Source organism: Dunckerocampus dactyliophorus, chromosome 5 (genome assembly GCF_027744805.1).
Source record: "Dunckerocampus dactyliophorus isolate RoL2022-P2 chromosome 5, RoL_Ddac_1.1, whole genome shotgun sequence".
NCBI classification, from domain to species: Eukaryota; Metazoa; Chordata; class Actinopteri; order Syngnathiformes; family Syngnathidae; genus Dunckerocampus; species Dunckerocampus dactyliophorus.
In genome coordinates this window covers 32,046,205-32,066,952 of record NC_072823.1, presented here as the reverse complement: position 1 = coordinate 32,066,952, position 20,748 = coordinate 32,046,205, and the positions used below count along the sequence as shown (strand labels likewise).

At 38.9% G+C, this 20,748-nt stretch overlaps 2 protein-coding genes across 14 annotated transcripts in view; one reads left to right on the top strand and one right to left on the bottom strand.

Annotated features, from left to right (window-relative positions):
- LOC129182001 (basic helix-loop-helix ARNT-like protein 1) overlaps nucleotides 1-10,346 on the bottom strand; it is a 43,648-nt gene extending 33,302 nt beyond the window's left edge. For both annotated transcript variants that reach the window (XM_054777845.1, XM_054777846.1), the window contains exons 1-2: nucleotides 10,184-10,346; nucleotides 2,234-2,417 (exon numbers count right to left, since the gene is read on the bottom strand). The gene's annotated coding sequence lies outside the window, so the exon portion shown is untranslated. The remainder of the gene's footprint in view (nucleotides 1-2,233; nucleotides 2,418-10,183) is intronic.
- A 1,286-nt stretch (nucleotides 10,347-11,632) lies between these two features.
- ppfibp2b (PPFIA binding protein 2b) overlaps nucleotides 11,633-20,748 on the top strand; it is a 130,590-nt gene continuing 121,474 nt past the window's right edge. For all 12 annotated transcript variants that reach the window (XM_054777129.1, XM_054777124.1, XM_054777118.1 and 9 more), the window contains exon 1: nucleotides 11,633-11,795. The gene's annotated coding sequence lies outside the window, so the exon portion shown is untranslated. The remainder of the gene's footprint in view (nucleotides 11,796-20,748) is intronic.

The following is a 20,748-nucleotide window of genomic DNA, read 5'->3' as shown; positions in this document are numbered from 1 at the left end:
CACTCCGCTGTGATCGGTCACACTCCCAAGCACTCCAGAGGAATTCCGGACAGCTGCCTAACCACTTTTGTCCGATGACTTACACAAAATCAACACAGTTAGGACACTGATGAAGTGTTAACACGACCGAGTAACGTTGGAAAGGCATCGGGCTTCAGCAACAATTTGGCGGACAGTCCAGCTTCGTGTTCACAAAAAAAGTCCCGTGTGAAGTGCCATTGACAGATGAGCATATTTTTCTCTTGCTGGCAACTCCTTTTAGGCACACTCTAACAAACACTTCCTGGGAGCCATCGCTCAATGTGCTAACACCATGAACAGAGCGAAGCAGAGCAGAGTGCTGGACATGGCCATATAAGGAAGTCCGAGCTGCACTGACGTCAGTAGAACTCGGTGTTAAAAAAACAACAAAAAAACTCTGTAAAACACAGCGTGCAGAGCCGCTTCCAAATGCCCAAACCTCATTATCTGACATTTCTAAGCGCATATGCGTGTGAAATAATGGCACTGTACCTCGTCTTAAAGGGGAATGAACATAGCACACCAGCACACGCAGTCAAAACAGACAAAGAAGCCTTGTATTTTATTTTTGGTTAAAACACAGAATTTATCGACATGGGCAAAATGACATCAGTTATCGTGTTAAATTTTGGTAACGGTAAATCCCCTGCCCTACTGTGTAATTTAAAGCAATGCTTTGGTTGCATTATTTTTATAGCTATTTTCATAACCATATTCAATTTCATACATTCACGTTTGTAACAAAAGCTTCTTCTTCTTATTATTATTATTATTATTACAAAGTTTCCACCAGGATTTTCTGAAGCTGCGGTGTTGGGCTGCATGGGACTGCTGATACTTGTGATCATTTTTCATTGACTTCATTATTTATTTATCAACTTACTTATTTAACGTTTTTCAACAACCAGCAGAACATGAACAGAGAACATTGCAAAACTGTTAATTTAATGGCACAGTTGCTGAGAGCACTTAATGTGAGAGTCTAAAACGTCAATCCTCCTTTTGTCACCTGGCCTATGTAGTCCAATACTACCATGTGACTATTAGTACAAAAGTACAACATTTTGTACAATTTGACACATATGTAAATTTAATTTGATGACTGTTTGAGTAAAACTATGACATGAGAAATGAATTGTTCAATAATAGATTCTTTAGTTCAAAATAACACAATTAACTAAATAAAATAATGTAAATATTGTTCTTATTTAAATATTATTTTATGTTTGTTACTACAGTATACATGCTGCTACTGGTGCACTTGCCTTTTCCTGTTGGTTCTGTGCAATGGGAAGTATTTTGGTAGATGTAACCTTCCAATTGTTAAAAGTTAATGGAAGTCAATTCATCTGTTTCATGTTTATTGTAATTGCTGATCATTACAAATGTGCTCAGTTTTAGTAGTACACAGTGACTAAAAAGAAATTATATGTAGAAAAGAAATCATACATGAAAAAACTTCCTGTCATGTGTGATGTTTCTATCTATGATCCCTGCCGAGCTCTTGTCAAATGCACTTCTGCCACCTTGTGGCCTTTTTTATGGCTTAAAATTGCTCTGAAGTAAAATGCATTAGTGGAGAGTTGCGTCATTAACTCTTTTTGCCACAAAAAAAAACCCTCTTAAAAAACGCCGGGGTTAAGAAAAAGGTCTTTGTGTTGAAAGACTTTATTTACGATCTTCACTGTAATCTTGACTATTATTTCAGAAGAAGAATGTTTCTCATAATATTACGACTTAAATTTCTTGAACATTTCAACTCTTTGCCAGTATGACATTATTTTTCCTCATATTACCACCAATTTACGCTGATAAAATTGATGTTAGTTAAAATTGAGTGTGTATGTCACAAAAAATGTTTTACACAACTAAAAGGAGGTTGTTTTCCCACATGTTACAGAGATATTCTCGTGAAATGAGGACTTTTTTCGTGAATATTTTGACTTTATTCTTGATACTAATTAACAGGGGTGTCACGAGACACCAAACTCACACGAGACGAGGCGCGAGACTGGGTCGACGAGAACAAAAAAGTATGACTGAACAAACAGACTTTGATTGAAAGCAATGCAGGTTTGTGATCATTGTCAACATCTTTGGAGACTGAGTCAACCACTCATGTTATAACATATGATAATAAAAAAATACCATAATGCAGTATTTCGTTTCATGTCATTTGTCCCTCTTGAGGTTACGTAGCCACTTGACTTACCTGGATAAGAGACAGCAACAGGCCTTCCTAAATGGACTTTGCAATATCTGTCCCAGTATGGTCAGCCTCAATCCGACGTGGTCGCTCTGTCTCCTTTGTTGCAGCCCCACCAGTTGTCATCCAGGTAATGGCTTCCCCAATCTGGTCTGGTCCTTAGCTTGTAACAACTGCAGCCTGTGTAACTCTAACAAGAAATACAAATGTCAGCGTTTTAGCAAAAAAAACAAACAAACAAAAAAAAAAACAACAACTCTATTCCCGCGACTGCTACTACTAATAATAGTCAAACCTTGGATTTCGTACACACCCCTGTTTTCATATGATGAGCAGCACTTTTCGGAAAATGAGATTGCAAAAAAAGTAACATTATGAGAATAAAGTCGAAATATGGGAATAAAGTAATATTATAGGGCAAATCAGTTGTATTTTTCCCCAAATTCCGTTTTAATTTTTTGCAATTGCATTTTTTACCTTTAACACTTATTTTTGTTTTACTTTATTCCCATAAAATGTCCTTTCTGCATTTCTTCTCCATTTCTTCCAACTACCAACTTTCTGCTTGTAAATGTTGTTCTCATAATTGTGAATTTATTCCCATATTTTCACGTCTTTTATCCCAACCTAATTTCCTAAAAATGACAATTTTGTTTTGTTTGCTTCACAACTGAAATATAAAAAAAAAATGATTCCTTAACATTGCAAGTCTATGCTCTTAAAATGACATTTTTTTATCATAACGTTAAGTTTACGCTCGTAAAATTGCAACTTTTTTCCTCTTACTGTTTTGAATTCTCACTTTATTACCATGATATTTTCACCTTATGCCGGATATTATCAATTTTTTCCCCAAAGTAATTTTCCAGAAATTACAAATATATTTTGTTTTGTTTGCATGTCAGAATTTTCTTTTTTTTTTTTTTCGTTAATATGCCAACTTAATGCAACTAAAGGAGGTTATTTTTCCTCATACCATGACTTTATTCACGGAAAATGACAACTTTTTCTCATGGCGTTTCTCTAATATTTATATATTTGCTTAGTTGTCTTGATAAATTAGATTAGAATGTGCCGCGGCCCTATTATAAAAAAAAAAAAAAAAAAAAAGCCACGGGCTGCATTTGGACACCCTGATGTAGACCCCTGTGCTCTAATTTTGAAGACAGGAAGTGTGTTCTGTGTGTGTTGACTCCATTGACGGGTAAGACGAGCTGGGTGCGAGTATAAATGTGACCCTTGTATTTTTTCCACTGAGAACTTGCGCGACATCAGCGGGCATTGTAAAACGTTGGCTTACAATAAAGCGGTAAAACACAAAACGGAGAAAATATAGTGAGTCTGGGAGTCGTGCGCACACGCACACAGCCGCACTGGCATGCTCTGCTAAACTTAGCTAACCCAGCTAGCTTCCATTCACAGGCCGTAAGACAGACGTTTCCAAGTTTTTTCACCACGATTTTGTCATGTTTAGTTAGGGGGGGACGGGTTAGTGTTTGCGATGAGATTCCACCGTGACTGAGTGGACCGCCGGGGAAATACTTCCCCACACGAAAGTTCCTTCTCCTCACGTTGACATCATTTCATTCGCATTATGTCACTTTCCACGAGATTCCGCGTTTATCAGTAAATTACGTTTTTATTGACCGAGTTCATGATTCCGTCTACGATCCCGTTAACACGGAAATCATAGAGCCCTACCCCTATCATAAAATTACAAGAAAAAACAATTTAAATGTTAAAATGTTTGGAAAATAAAATAAAGTGCAATTAAGAGAAAAGTTTACAGAGTCGCCCTTTGCGATATCACAGTTTTTCAGAAATTAATGAACTAATAAATGTTGGCTGATTGGTGGTAGACTACAACCAAAACATACTGACATAGAATTGATATGTACACTAGTATTCTGGTCACTAGGCGGCAGTAATGACAAACATTGATGAGACATTAGCTTACATTACATTAACTTAACGCTGCATGAAGCCACAAAGTCAGCCATAGCATGTTCCACATGAATCCGTGAGAAAGTGGCACATTTTGACTTCTTAGGTTTAGAAGAAATGATTTAGATGAATAAAAGCGACTATAGGGGTGTTATTTCATGTCTACAGGGCTCTCATAAAAAACCATATTAGAAGGTCATAAACAATTGTTGTATGTCTTATTTTCTTTTATTATGACTCCTATATTGGGTAATGTAGAGGTGAATATACAGCTGTTATTTCATGTCTACAGAGCTCTAATAATGGAAAAAAACATATTTAGAAGGTTGTAAACAGGTTTTCTATGTACTATATTGTAATAGGCGTGTCAAGTTGACTATAGGTTTGTCATTTCATGTCTAGAGAGCTCTAATGTTAGAAAGCGTATTTAGACGTAAACAAAAAACGAAAAAAGGAGAACGAAAAAAAAACAAGACGTTTTTTTTTCTCTTATTATGTCTACTATATTGGGTAATATGGGTGTAAAGGTGACTATAGGGGTGTTATTTCATGTCTGCAGGGCTCTAATCATTTTACAAGGAATATTTAAAAGTCCATCCATTTTCTATACCGCTTCATCCTCATTAGGGGGCACACTCACATTCATACTTGTACCTATGGACAATTTAGAGTCGCCAATTAGCCTCATGTATGTTTTTGGGAATGTGGGAGGAAACCGGAGTACCCGGAGAAAACCCCCCCCACACACGGGGAGAACATGCAAACTCCACACAAAAATGCCCAGTTGGGAGAATCCAACCCAGGTCTTCCCGATCTCCAGGCTGTTCCTGTGTTGGCCAACATGCTAACCACTAGACCAGGGGTAGGGAACCTATGGCTCGGGAGCCAGATGTGGCTCTTCTGGTGATTGCATCTGGCTCTCTGGCTTTAACACAATCACATTTTTTCGCTGTAATTTTATTTGACGGAAATCACAGTGTTAAAAATAACATTCAAAATATAAAACTTCTTTACGCACTTTAATCCATCCATCCATTTTCTACCGCAAGCACAGAAGTCACATTAATGGTAAGAAGTATCTTACAGTATTTATTATTGGTTAGCTTCAATATAACAGCGTTATTAAAAATAATAAATTCAGAGACTTATTATACTCTAAAATTGTTGGTCATGCTTAATAATGCACACATTTTGTTGTGTTGTCAGTTGTTGTTAGTTGTATATGGCTCTCACGGAAATACATTTACAAATATGTGGCTTTCTTGGCTCTCTTAGCAAAAAAGGTTCCCGACCCCTGCACTAGACCATCGTGCAGCCCTATTTAAAAGTCAAACAGGTTTTTTTAAATTCCATTTATTAACATTGAATCCAAGATCTCGGAAATGCGTTTATCGTGGTTGGGTCTGGAACAAGTTGGCCGCTACAAATGAGGAACGACTGTACTAATGACACACTTTTTCTAAAAAAAGTTTGCATACCACCATGTTAAAATGTACTGAGCACTTTTTCTTTTGTTTTCACTTATTTACATTCACGCTCGCTTAGTGCTGGTTAGCATGGCTTCTTTGTCTTAGCTATCCTCCAGTGGCCATATTGCGTAACTGCTGCCCGACTGAACACTGGGAGTGACACACAGCGACCGCTTTGGGGTGACGCGGTTGCAACCCCACCGTATTTCACATGGCTTCCCTCAGGATTTTCTGAAGCTGCGGTGGTGGGCTGCATGGGACTGCTACCGCTGTGTTGTGCCATTGCTGCGTCTGCAATTTTTTTTATTTTGACAAATCATTTTTTATGACTTAATTAATCATTAACTTAATTTATTTCACATTTTTCAACAACCAGCAGAACATGAACCAAGAACATTGCAAAACTGTTAAGTTGCTGAGAGCAGAGTTTCAAATGTTGAGCCTCTTTTTGTGACCCGACCTATTGAGTCCAATGGTACTATGTGACTATTAGGACAAAAGTACAAAAGTAAACACTTTGACACAAACCTACATTTCATTTGATGCCTGTTTCAGAGTAAAACTAATACATGAGAAATGAGTTGTTCAATAATAGATTTTTTACTTCAAAATGACACAATTAACAAAATAAAATCATGTAAATATTTTTGTTATAGAAAGGTGTGGTGTATAAAAGAGCATAGATTGAGAGTCCAGGGTTATGATAGCGCGCTATCATGTGTGTATCCAACTTGCAGCATTATTAAAGCTACTATGACCAAAAGAAAGGAGAGGCGAGCTATTTAATGTGACTGTCAAAGTACATCTCCGCTCAGTGTGCCCATTTTTCATTAAATACAGGCGTCATGTTTGAATAGAACACTTATAAACCTACTAAGAGGTGAACCATTATTCAACATCAGCTGGTGAGCTACAGCACCTGTTGGAGACCCCTGTGATAGCATCACTGTCTAAAGCCAGACACACCACGTGTTTGTTGAACAACTCACAAGACTCGCATCCACACAAGACGCTAGTGCCGCAACATAAGCAAGTTCAACATTTTTATGATGTTCTCAGTTGTTTTCAAACTAATAGTGGTCAATATGTGTGTAAATAGTAATCTATATAGCATATGCAGTATACACATTCATACAATAGATTACTGAACATTGTTTTCAAGTTCATTTTTAAGGTGTGGCGGCTTTTATTTTGTAGGGGCAGGACGCCACTGTCAAATACATGTCGCGGAAACCCTGTTTTATACAGCTGTTGAGTCCAAAAAGAAAAAGCATGAAATGCAATAACAACTTGGGACATTTCTGCAACACAAAAGATGGGCCTGTGTGTTTCCACTAACTGTTTGAACATCAAGTACATGTATGAGTTCCAACGATGACATGACAAGAAGTCCCCCCCATCCAACCCCAGACGAGCTACAATGAATGTTTGTGCACGTTTTCACCATTCCACATCTTAGCCAGAGTTAAACAATCATAGCAACAACATGTCTATTCATCGTCCTTCAGGTTACAAAGTGTTGGCATGCTAATGAATAGTAATCATCACGTGATCTGTGCAGCACAACGTAAGGAGCACGTACAGTAAGGCCTGACCGACGGCGGGCTGTGTTTGTTTACACCTCTCCAAAAAACAGATGCGTGTTTTGTTGTGAATCCTATTTAGCCAGGGTTCAATTGGTGTGCATTCACACATTCGAGCAAATTATAGGTCCTTTTTTTGGACAGCACGGGACAAATGTATATTTCAAAGTAGGGGTGTCAAAAGATCTCACAGGTTTAAAACCTGACAAGATTTCTCGCACTCACTGGGCCTGGGCCGATCAGAAATGAATGAATCGCACAGTAAATGAAAGTGAAGTGGGTAATGAATATATTGCCATGTGCATGCATGTCTGTTTTCCTCGTCTCCTGCCTCCAAACAGGCAGGAAGAGGTTCACCCTGTGCATTGCTTTCAGCACCTTGGCACATTTGTTGCACAGAACAACGGCATGAACGGAGGGAGCCCTTTTGTCAGTCGTACGTTCTCTTTCTCCGGGTGGATGGTAGCGCGGAGTGCAAAAGAGTGTAATGTAGTAGAAGTTAAATGAGTAGATCGCAATATATTGTCATTATTTTTTACATATATTTTTCCATTGCACATTTCTTAAAACTAATGTTAAAATCTCGTCTCGTTCTCGCACACCCAATCCCGTGTGTTCGTGTACCCGTCTCGTGACAACCCTATTTAAAACTATAACCAATACCTCAGGGGTGTCGAAAATTTTTCCATCTAGGGCCGCATACTGGAAGATATGGCAAGATTTTTTTCCTTCACTTCAATATCACTTTTTCCCCCTTGTTTTTTTTCTTAAATTATTATTTTTTTTACTAAGATTTCAACATTCTTCCCATACCTTTTTATTTGGTAATATTATGTCTTTATTCTCACAATATTTTGACTTTATCATCATAACAGTCTAACTTTTACTCACTGTAGTTTTCCTAAAATTGCAACTTTGTTTCTCATAATTATGACTTTATTTTTATTACATATTTTAAGTTTGAGCTAATTTGTCTCTTAAAGTTATGACTTTATTCTCCTAATATTTTGTCTTTAGTCTCATATATTTACTGCTCTTTTTTCCATTTTTGCTGCTGTTTTTTAAGTTTTCCTGTTTGACTGTTTTTAGAATGTGCCGAGGGCCAATTAAAAAAAAAACAGCCATGGGCTGTAACTTTATTTAATAGTGCGAAACGGCACTATTAAATGGCAAGCATGTCAAATCACAGTCACAGATTTTAGTATCTTATTCTCTCAATGAGAAAAAAAATGAAAATGAAAACGAAACCACCACATACACCACATTTGACTTGTCTTTCGGTATTTTTTTTACTATTAATCAAAACAGCAAAGTATATGTTTATTGGTTCTAGAACATTGAGATACATACATACATACATACATACATACATACATACATACATATATATATATATATATATAAATATTTTTTTTTTTAATTCAAAATGTGCATAATGTGCTTGCGTTATTTTGTTTATTGATGGTTGTGTGCCGCCCCCCCCCGACAAACCTTGGTAAAAGTGATGTTAAATGTTCAGTTGTCCATTCATTTTTCATTTGCAATTATCGTTTCCTGCATGTAAAACTATAATTATTGTTGATAAAATGTGCAACGTGTGAACATTTTTGGGCGTCTGGAACAGGTGAATTGGATTTCTATTATTTTCCGATGGGAAAAATTGCTTTGGTTTGGTGGCGTTTTGGTTTGAGTCCGACCTTCTGGAATGGCTTCATGAGGTTAACCGGGGTCCACAAACTTTTTACAGCAGCGCACCCCTTCAGACATTTGACCTGAAGCCATGTACCCCCTCCTCCTGGACATTTAAAAACATGAAGCTGTTTACCTTAATTAACGTGAAATATCGAACATAATTGGTTAATTAATTTTATAGTAATCCAGAGTCAAAAATGTGTATTTTGCATGTTCATATTTTGCTAAAGTTTGACATGAACATAAGTAGTCATCCAACATGTCTTTTATTCCAGTTTGATGTTGGCATCCTTCCATTTTGAATGTGAGCTTCACTTTTTTCGCCCACTCACAATGGTTATGATGTCAGTCTGCATATTCATTTCATACAAAATAGAAGGGGAAAGTTTAACAATCCTAATAAGTAAGCCTAATTTTCAGTGACAATTTTCACCAGATTGGAACACCAATATAAATGAAATCATCAAGATGAAACACTCTCAACCTGCCTTATTTGTTCATAATGCACACAGATCAACTTCATGCTGTCTCCTTTCTGCTCCATTCTCCTTGCGCCGTGAGGCGTTCAGGGGCACTCGTAAATGTGAGTGTTAAGCGCTATTTTTTTTTTTTTAATCACGCACCCTTCATTACAATTGGTGTACCCCGGGGGTACACGTAGCCCACTTTGGGAACCTGGGATGTTAACCAAGGCACCACTGTATTAATATAGGACATATGTATGAGACGGTGTGCGTGACTGAAAAGATTTAGCAAATAATGACATACAAGTTCAACCACCACCGATGAGAATGTCCTCTGCAGAAGAGACCCGGTACTATGCTGCCGTCACGATGCCAAAGTCGTCACATTTCTAATGAGCAAATGTGATCATCGCGTCCCGGCCTGCTTCAATCAATGTTTCATTCATGCGTCAGACATATTCCATGGGCTTTTCCGACAGAGACGATGCTGTCCAAGAGACCTGGGCCTGTTTACATACGTTAGCGTCTTAGCTAGAGATAGCGTGCTTATTAGCAGCTTTAGCTAGCATAGCGGCAGGCACGTACAACGCTGCCTTACCTTTATAAACACACTGTAGATAAGCGCAATCGTTGAACCACCATCACATTTCACACGACTAATATTAGCAACAGCTAGCTTGGCAAACGCTAACGATAATGTCCTCCTTCCTTGCCAAGCTGGAAAACATCGACGACATACATGACGGATAAACACAAAAGTCGCCGATATACGCCAACGTTTTACTTCTTTAACGTCGTACTTACATTTGGTCCGCTGGGATGTGGCTGTCCATTGAAAGCGGCTAGGTTAGGTATTATAGAAGTCAAAAGTGTGACATAAACGATTTTCAATGGTGACCCAGTTTCTCTTCACCGTCATGCCTATCGGACCACTAACCTACTTTCCCAGCCAATGGAAACAGTGCTACCCCCATTGGTGCGCCTCAGGCCAATCACAGACGCGTTGAGGGCCGTTAAAGATGATGGGCGCCTCAGTCGGCCAATGAAAGCTTTTAGTCAAACAGCATGCAAAGAGGCGGTGCGTGTGAGTGTGGAAGACCAGTCGTGCCGACTCACGACACAAGATGGCGCTGGGACTACCCGCATCAGGGGTGTCCAAAGTGCGGCCCGGGGGACATTGACAGCCACAGATCATTGTTGAAATAAAATAAATAAATAAAAACCAGCAACAATGTTAAAACTTTAAAACTAAAACAATGTAAAGGGAAAAGCTGAAATGTTTATACAACATAACTAATTATAACACAAAGATTTGTCTTGAAACATACAGTATATGTACAGTATATATTTATAACTTTTGCCTTCTTACAAAATATAGATACCTTTATTTTGGACACCCCTGAACTGCCAGAGGTCAATTTATCAATTGTGACATATTGCCATGTAGGAAGAGTACAAAAACAATCATGTCAGTATAAATAAATCATCATCAGATCATCATTTTACCATCCAAATCATTGTCTGGTGTTTGTCTGTATAGTATATTCTTTGAATATTCTCTTTTTTTCCTCTTTTTTCCTTGCTGAATAAATCTTGAGATCCTGTAGTGGTCTCGCCAGTCTCTGGGCTTTAATGGGATTAAGGCCTTCAAGTTGCCAAGCGACAGCACTGAAACCTTTCAAATTTGGAGAGTATTCGTAAGGAGTAGCGGATCAAAATCCCTCCTCCTGAAACGTGTGCACTATAAGATTTAAGCAAGGATGATAAAATAATGTGAAAAGACATGCAAAAACGTTGCTTTTTATTTTGTTATCATCAAGACTGCTTGAAGATCCTTGCTGTTTTTGTAGTAAGTGCAAGAAATGTTTTTGCCACTAGATAGCAGTGTTAACCGTATAAAATCCCAATGATGGGGTGCTGGCCTGAGGACAGCAGCAATATTTATTCTCAATTTTTAATACAAAACATAATATAACAAAGGATGATGAGGCATTTAAAAAGGATTTCCCAAACGGAGCTCATTTGACAACAAGGTGAAGGCAACGTCAATCATTAATTTGAAGCAGACAAACTCAATGAGGTTTTCGTTTATAAAATTAGTAAATAAAACATCCCAATGGTCCGATTGTCCAATGTTGTGAAAATCTACTCTAATTTATCTTATTTTCGTGCTTTCAGGCAAGAGAAGCGTTGTGCACAATTTCCGAGGCGTACTTGAAGGTATCATGGCTGTCACATGGCAGGTGAGCGAGCGCGAGGCAGGGACAAAAAGTGTACAACAACAACTGTACCAAAACAGTGCTATAACTGTAGAGCACCTGTACAACGCACCTTGTTGGGAAGGTTTGCTTGTCATTTCATCGGCATATGAAAAAATCTTGGAGGATTTAGGATTCCAAAGAGGAACCGCACCAACGTAAGTAAAAGCAAGGTAACTGTTGGAACGCTTGTGTGTTGCAATTAATTGCCGTATCGCGGTGTTGTTTGTGGGAGCTAACAGTGTCAAATGAGCTAAGAAGTTGTAGTACAATGAGTACACATTTGTGAACAAGTTTCCAGTGATTAATAGGAGTGATTTTCATTTCCTTAGCAACATTCAAATGTATTGATTGCATTTTCAGGGGGGTTGGCTTGTGGGGATTAATAATACTGATAAACGCCATTTGTGTGTTTTTAATAAGAATTATGACACTTGTTTCATTGTCATTTAAAAGCGCTGTCTGCCATGGTTAGGTTCGCATGCGGGGCGCTAGCTTTCAAATGTGTACACTGTATTCTGCCCACTTCCTGCCTTTTAATGGCGTCATCCGTACCGGAAACGCGATCGGTTCTGCGCATGCGCGAGACCTGTCGCTTCCTCCTTGAGCAAATTTTTAGACAGCACCTCCGCAACGTCACGTGCTGTGGTAGTTACGTATTATTGTTTTTTAAACGTATGAACATAAACGGTCAATAAACGTACTTTATATATGTAATATAATGGGGGGGGTTATTTTATTAGTGTCTCTTATTAAAAGACTTTGCTAGCATGTGAATGTTTCTGTCGTATTTATTCACCAAGACTGAGCTACGTAAAAACACACTCAATGTGGCCGCAGACGTAAACATCACAGATAGGCAGACAGATAGGTAGATACTTTATTCATCACCAAGAGACATTCACATTTGACACATATTGCACATGTAGTAGAAATCTTCTTGTCTGACGTTTACGTTCTGTAACTGCTGAGAAATACATGGATGGATGACGTAGATTTCACAGTGCTTAGTAGTACAAATCAGATTGCCTGATGTGCCGAAAAATAGGCCGACCGGAATGTAGACGCCATCTGCACATGCTTCCAACCGATTGCGTTTCCGGTACGGATTGCGTAGTGACAAGTAATGGCCATGACGCACAACTCAGTGTTTGTGTGTAGATGGGTAAAACTGAGCTTTTTGGTGTGATGGCCATAGAAATGTGTAACACTAAGTCATGTTTTTAAACCTTTTTTAACAGCAGAACATGAAGTTATTGAGCTATGGTGTTGGTTTCATTTCATGCACACACGGGCAATTAAAAAAACTAAAACAAAACATACATGATATGTCCTGTGCTTCATTTTCAAGTACACGTCATTGTACATCCTAATATTAACTATATTGTAGCATTAAGGGGAGTTGCCGCTGGAGTGCCAAGCATGCCTTGCAGGCATTTTGTATATAACAGTCAAAGTTACATGTATGTTGTTGTGGTGCAATAGTTGCCGCTAACCACATAGAATGGTAGTTCATAGTTCAAGTGCTGACAAGCTATTCAGACACTCCTGTTATGTATTTGAGTGAGGGTTACCTGAGTCTAAAAAAATAATAACAAAATGGTTACAACTTTGTAAATATGGCTTTTAACATCATCAGAGCCCTCTAGACATGAAATAACACCCCTATAGTCAGCTTTACACTCATATTACCCAATATAGTAGACATAATAAGAGAAAATAAGACATATAAGACATAGAACCCTGTTTATGACCTTGTAAATACGATTTTTAGCATTATGAAAGCCCTCAAGACATGAAAGAACACCCATATAGTCACCTTTACACTAATATTACCTAATATAGTAGACATAATACGAGAAAATAAGACACATTAAGCATAGAAAACTTGTTTATGACCTTCTAAATGCGCTTGTTAACATTATAAGATCCCTCAGGACATGAAACAACACCCCTATAGTCACTTTTACTACCAATATATAGTAGACATAAAACAGAAAATAAGACACATTAAGCATCGGAAACCCATTCCCAGCCTTGTAAATATGCCTTTTAACATTATTAGAGTCCTCTAGGGACGAAATAACACCCCTATGGTCACCTTTACACTCCTAATACCCAAGAAAATATACATAATAAGAGAAAATAAGACATGTTAGACATAGGAATGCACAAGCCATTGAGACAGCAGTGTTATATAATGTGTTTGTGAGTGAGAGTGAGACGAATTGAAAAAAAATAATAATACAAGATGGCGCCAAATCTTTCCGTGTGAGTCCATTCCACGTCGTGACATTATTATTATTATTATTATTTTTTATTACGATGATATGTTTTGTATGGCATAGATTGGTACTTGCAAGCTTCGGCTAGGAAACAAGGCCAGTTGGCTCCGCCATGCTCTGTGAGCTTTGCGCTATGAAATGATGTGAAGTTGCTGTGACACATGCTGTGTAATTGCACATCATCAATTTGTGGTGGAAAAGAGTGATCTTATATGCTAGTGGGGGTTATCCCTCCCCCCAGCTGACACATCTGCTTCAGGGCGTCATCACCCTTCCATAATAAATACGTGCAGTCATTGCCCTACCATTATATTACATTAAGGAGGTCAGGTTCGTTTAATATATTTTTTATATATTGTAACAATAGGCCTGTCAACATAAGAAATTGTCATAAAATTTATAACAATATTATTGTCAATATTATTTTATGAGCATTTTTCCATTAATCTAATAATCCAGTATATGGCATAATAATGCCAGTACACCGTATCAAAAGCAATAACCTTTAATAAAAATAAGACACATTAAGCATAGAAACCCTGTTTACGACCTTCTAAATACACTTTTTAACATTATCAGAGCCCTCTAGACATGAAGTAACACCCCTATAGTCACCTTTACACTGCTATTACCCAATATAGTAGACATAATAAAAGGAAAATAAGACATATAAAACATAGAAAACTTGTTTAAGACCTCTTAAATACGCTTTTTAACATTATTAGAGCCCAATACACATGATATAACACCTCTATAGTCACCTTTATGCTCCTATTACCCAATATAGTAGACATAATAAGAGGAAAATAAGACAGAAAAATTGTTTATGACCTTCTAAATACACTTTTTAACATTAGAGCCCTCTACACATGAAATAACACCCCTATACTCACCTTTACACTCCTATTACCCAATATAGTAGACGTAATAAGAGGAAAATAAGACATAGAAAGCTTGTTTACGACCTTCTAAACATGCTTTTTAACATTATCACGATTATACGAGCGCAAATAGCATCCTGTACCAAGTGTACAGCAACATGAAAGGTGCTTTGAAGGCTGTTCCAAGTCCCCATTTTGGAAAAGCTAATGTCTCTTCTGTTGTTGTTGTTGCTTAATTTATTGGTAATAATGTTTCTTCTGTTCTTATTCATTTTCTTGTGTTTTTTTTCTTTCTTTCTTTCTTGGGAGAATGAACAGAGCAAGAATGTCATTGCAAAGCAGAACTACCTGTTTTACTGTGCACATGACAATAAAACTCTTGAATCTTGAATCTTGAATTATTAGTACCCTCTAGACATGAAATAACACCCCTATAGTTACCTTTGTTTAAATATGCATATTTTGACTAATACTAGGCAGTATTGACACACGAAACGGTATGATTTATTCATGAATATATTTTGGAAAAGCGTGATAGAAGTGCAAAGTGGCGAGGGATTACAATATTGCTAATCAGATATTTTGGTACATCTTCGGTTTGGTCAAAGCTACATCTTAAAAGTGAGGGACAGGAAGTGTTTATGGTGTCATGTAACCTGTTTATTCCAATGGCGCACTTTAGTAACTTTTCCAAACTGTAAATATGAGCATAAAAACTCTGCAGTCCAAAAAAGGCATAACTGCCCTTCATTGGTGAGGTGGGGGCGCTACCCCTTGAAGCTCAGTACTGCCATTGCCGCCTTTGTGCCGATGCAAAGTTGTCAGCCCTCAGAGGTTCAATCATTGGTTGGCAAGCAGTGCCTCTGATGTGCTGCATCTAAGGCTGGAGGTTGGAGAAGACCTCATGTAAAACACAGGTGGACTTGAGAGGGCAAAGCTCATTTCTAAAGCATCAGTGCCACAGTGCATGGATCAAGGTGGCTGTGGATGCTACTTGGCTGGCACGAGCACTAAAAACATCGCATGGCTGTTGACATGTTATGATGCAAGGACAAAAAAAAGCAAAAGAATGTAACTGTAAGAAACAGAAGTACAGCAGTACAGGAACTGTAATCCCTCTTCCAGATCCGACTGTGAGAAGTGAATTTATGCAGAATAGGATTCCTTCTTTATAAATGGAATATTTTGGTAGTTAGAGCATAGAAAACCTGTTTACTACCTTCTTAATACACTTTTTTAAACAATGTTAGAGCCCTGTAGACATGAACCAACACCCATATTACCTAATATATGAGACATATTAGAGAAAAGAAAACATATAAGACATAGAAAACTTGTTTACTACCTTGTAAATACGCTTTTTAACATTATTAGAGCCCTCGAGACATGAAATAACACCCCTAGGATCTTTACAGTCCTATTACCCAATATTGTAGACATAGTAAGAGAAAATAAGATTCAAGAGATTCAAGATTCAAGAGAGTTTTAGTGTCATGTGCACAGTAAAACAGCAGTTATACTATGCAATGAAAATCTTATTCTGTTCATTCTCCCAAGAAAAGAAAGAAAACACAAGAAAGAATAAGAACATAAGAAACATAAACACATAAACATATATACCAATAAATTAAGCAACAACAACAGAAGAGACATTAATACAAGTAAATAATACAAATAAATAAATAAATAAAGTGCTATGAGTGTGTGCGTGTGTTGCGTGCGGCGTGTGTGAGTGCTTCGTTGAGAAGCCTGATGGCCTGTGGGTAAAAGCTGTTTGCCAGCCTTGTGGTCCTGGACTTCAAACTCCTGTAGGGTCTGCCTGACGGTAGGAGTGTGAATAATGAGTGTTGTGGATGTGTGCTGTCCTTGATGAGGTTGTGTGTTCTTCGTAGGACTCCAGTTTTATAAATGTCTTGCAGTGAGGGGAGGGCTGCCCCAACAATGTTCTGTGAGGTCTTGATCACCCGCTGGAGTGCCTTCCTATCACGTGTTGTACAGTTACCGTACCAAACAGTGATGGAGGCGGTAAGGACACTTTCCATAGTGCATCTGTAGAAGCAACTCAGGATTGTGGCGGACATGCCAAATTTCCTCAGTCTTCTCAGGAAGTACAGTCTCCTTTGGGACTTCTTCATAATTTATTGGGTGTTGTGAGACCAGGTGAGGTCCTCGCTGATGTGTGTGCCAAGGAACTTGAAGGTTTTCACACTCTCCACCTCAGTCCCATCAATAAACAGGGGTCTATGCGGCTCCTTTTCCCTTGTTCTTGGGTCGATGATCATCTCTTTGGTCTTATCTGTATTGAGAAGGAGATTGTTATCACGACACCAAGCTATGAGGTCCACCACCTCTCTTCTGTATGATGTTTCAACACCACCAGTGATCAGTCCGATGACTGTAGTGTCATCTGCAAATTTAATGATGCTGGTGTTGTTCTGGGAGGCCACGCAATCGTAGGTGAAGAGCGTGTAGAGGAGTGGACTCAGCACACGCCCCTGTGGGGTCCCAGTGCTCACAATTCTTGAGCTGGATGTGCGATTGTGGACTCTGACTGACTGGTGTCTGCCTGTTAGAAAGTTAAACACCCAGTTACAGAGGGAGGGAGACAGGCCAAGTGTGAGGAGCTTATTTGTGAGTTTGTTGCGGCTCTTTTTGATGTGGGTCATGACTAATCTTTCAAAGCACTTCATAACAATAGGAGTGAGTGCTATAGGGCGATAGTCATTCAAGCAGGTCACGTTGCTCTTCTTGGGTACGGGCACTATGGTGGTGGACTTAAAGCAGGTCGGTACAGATGCTTGTGCAAGCGACAGGTTAAATATGTCAGCAAGCACATCAGCTAGCTCTGATGAGCAAACCCGAAGTGCACGTCCTGAGATGTTTTCTGGGCCTGCTGTTTTTCGTGGGTTTGTTTTGTTTAGAACCCTGCGCACATCAGCTGATGTCACCATGAGAGGTGAGTCCTGTGTGCTCCCCAAGTCCAGCCACACTCTCTGCTCATCAGGAGTTTGGGAGTCAAAGCGGGCATAGAACTCGTTCAGCTCATCAGGAAGTGTGTTATGGCTGGACGTGGCTACGCTACTCCGCTGTCGATAGTCTGTGATGTGCTGGAGCCCCGCCCACATGCGCCGAGGGTCTGCGGTGGAATAGTAGCCCTCCAGCTTCAGTCTGTACTGTCTTTTGGCCTCTCGTATGGACCTCCTCAGGTCATATCTGGCCTTTTTGTAGTCATCAGCGGTGCCCATGACAAATGCAGTCGAACGTGCACGTAGCTTAGCCCTTACATCACAGTTCATCCACTGTTTTTGGTTAGGGTATTTTCTGTAATACTTGGTGGTGGTAACAGTCTCTATGCATGTGCTAATGTAGCCAGTAACAGCAGAAGCATATTCATCCAAATCAACAGTACAATCTTCCCTCCCTGCTGCAGTTTTAAACACATCCCAGTTTGTGCAGCCAAAGCAGTCCTGAAGTACTTGATCAGTTTCTTCATTCCACAATTTAACTGCTGTACTTACAGGGAGAGCTTTTTTGAGAAGTTGTCTGTATGTTGGATAAAGGAATATAGAGATGTGGTCAGCCTTTCCAAAGTGCGGTCTTGGAACAGCCTTCAAAGCACCTTTCATGTTGCTGTAGACTTGGTCCAGGATGTTATTTTTCCTTGTGGGAAAGCTCACATGCTGGTAATATTTGGGGAGGACAGTCCTGAGGTTACAGTGGTTGAAATCGCCAGATATAATGAATACAGCGTCTGGGTGTTTGGTCTCGTGTTGATCAATGATGTCATGCAGGAGGCCTAGTGCGTTAGCGCTGTTAGCTCGTGGTGGGATGTAAACAGCAGTTAAATACACAGAGCTAAACTCACGAGGCAAATAAAAAGGTCTGCATTTCACCATCAGCAGCTCATTGTCCTGCGAGCAGTGCTTTTCCATCGTCTGTACGTCTGTGCAGCACCGTTTGTTTACGTAAACACAGACGCCGCCACCTCTGTGTTTACCAGACGCTAAAGTCCGATCTCCCCGGTAAGCAGCAAATGTTTCCAACTGGATCGCCGAGTCCGGTATATCCTCCGTCAGCCAGGTTTCTGTGAAGGTGAGGACACAGCATTCCCTGATCTCATATCTATAAGACTATGTTCTATAAGACATAGAACACTTGTTTACCACCTTCTAAATTCGATTTTTAACATCATTAGAGCCCTCTAGACATGAAATAACACCCCTATAGTCACCTTTACACTCCTATTACCCGATATTGTAGATATAGTAAGAGAAAATAAGACATATAAGAAATAGAACACTTGTTAACCACATTCTAAACACACTTTTTAACATTATTAGTACCGTTTAGACTCAAAATAACATCCCATAGTCACCTTTACACTCCTATTACCCGATATTGTAGACATAGTAAGAGAAAAAAAGACATATAAGAAATAGAACACTTGTTTACCACATTCTAAACACGCTTTTTAACATTATTAGTACCGTCTAGACATTAGATTTGTGGATAATGGGCAAAATTCCCCAAAAAGTGCACTTTTTGGTTCCTTTTTAAGAATTGCATTTTTTGGAGAATGACCTGCCAGCAGATTGCATGTTTCATTTGACAAATGAAACATATACATGAGGAACACTTGGAAAACACATCAGATCTAAACTGGGGGAAAAATGATATTGAACATGTTTCATGATAATAAGTGGGTGATGTATTAGTAACAAAATGATGCCACATCATTTGATAGAAATGAAAATGATCACCCTATAGAGGGGGGAAATCAAAGACACCCCAAAAATGAAAGTGAAAAAATGATGCAGCTCACTGGTCCATTTGGCTAAAATGTCATTGTAGCAACTCAAAATGATTCTCAGTAGTTTGTGTGGCCCCCACGTGCTTGTACGCATGCCTGACAACGTCGGGGCATGCTCCTTTTTTTTTTTTTTTTTTTTTTTTTTTTACCCCTGTCCTGTCCAGCCTTTAAAGCAGATTGAATTGTAGATCTAAATGCCGTCAAGTGCTCAACAGATTTACTCTGCCAGGGAGAAGTGTGATATACACTTCCCGTGTTATACAAAATTTAATTGACTTTGATGCTTGTTATTAAGCAAATTTGGAGCGACCGGACCGGAGCAGGAGGGGACAGAGAATAAGAGAAGAGGAAACGGGGGGGGGGGGGCAACAGAGTCACACAATTGTGACAACAAGAAGAGAACAACAGAAACATACAGAACGACATCAGCAAATAAATGTCTGTGACAACTATAAAGACGAACAAGGACTTAAGGACAAAGGACAAAACAATATCAACAACCACAATGACAACGCTGTCAATGACAATCACACATAATAGTAGTCATAAAATGATGAATTATGATAGTGATCACAATGAGAATACTGCATTGAAACAGTCACACAATAGTAGTAATGAAATGATGAACTATGATAGTGATCACAATGAGAATACTGCATTGAAACAGTCACACAATAGTAGTAATGAAATGATGAACTATGATAGTGATCACAATTACAATACCGCATTGAATCAGTCACACATAATTGTAGTAATGAAATGATTATCCATGATAGTGAACAGAATGACAATTACTGTAATGCACATCATTGTAAAAAAAACTACAGTCATACTGCTGATATCACCGTCGCTGTAATAAAACCAACAACATAATAACACCCTGGTTAACTCAGTGAGTAATGTGGGGAAGTACGTATGTACTGTGAGTGTGCATATGTACAGGTATCTCTGTATGTGGGGAAGACTTCATGTATATAAAGGTGCAAGAATGTGTGGGCGTGTAATTGTCACTGAGAATGCATGAAAGGAAAGGGGCCGCCTTCCACCTCCCAGAGAGCCCCGCCCCAAATAGCCAGGCCGGGCCCCGGCCGCCAGAAGGCCACCAGGCCCACAGGGGCAGGCAGCACAAAGATCA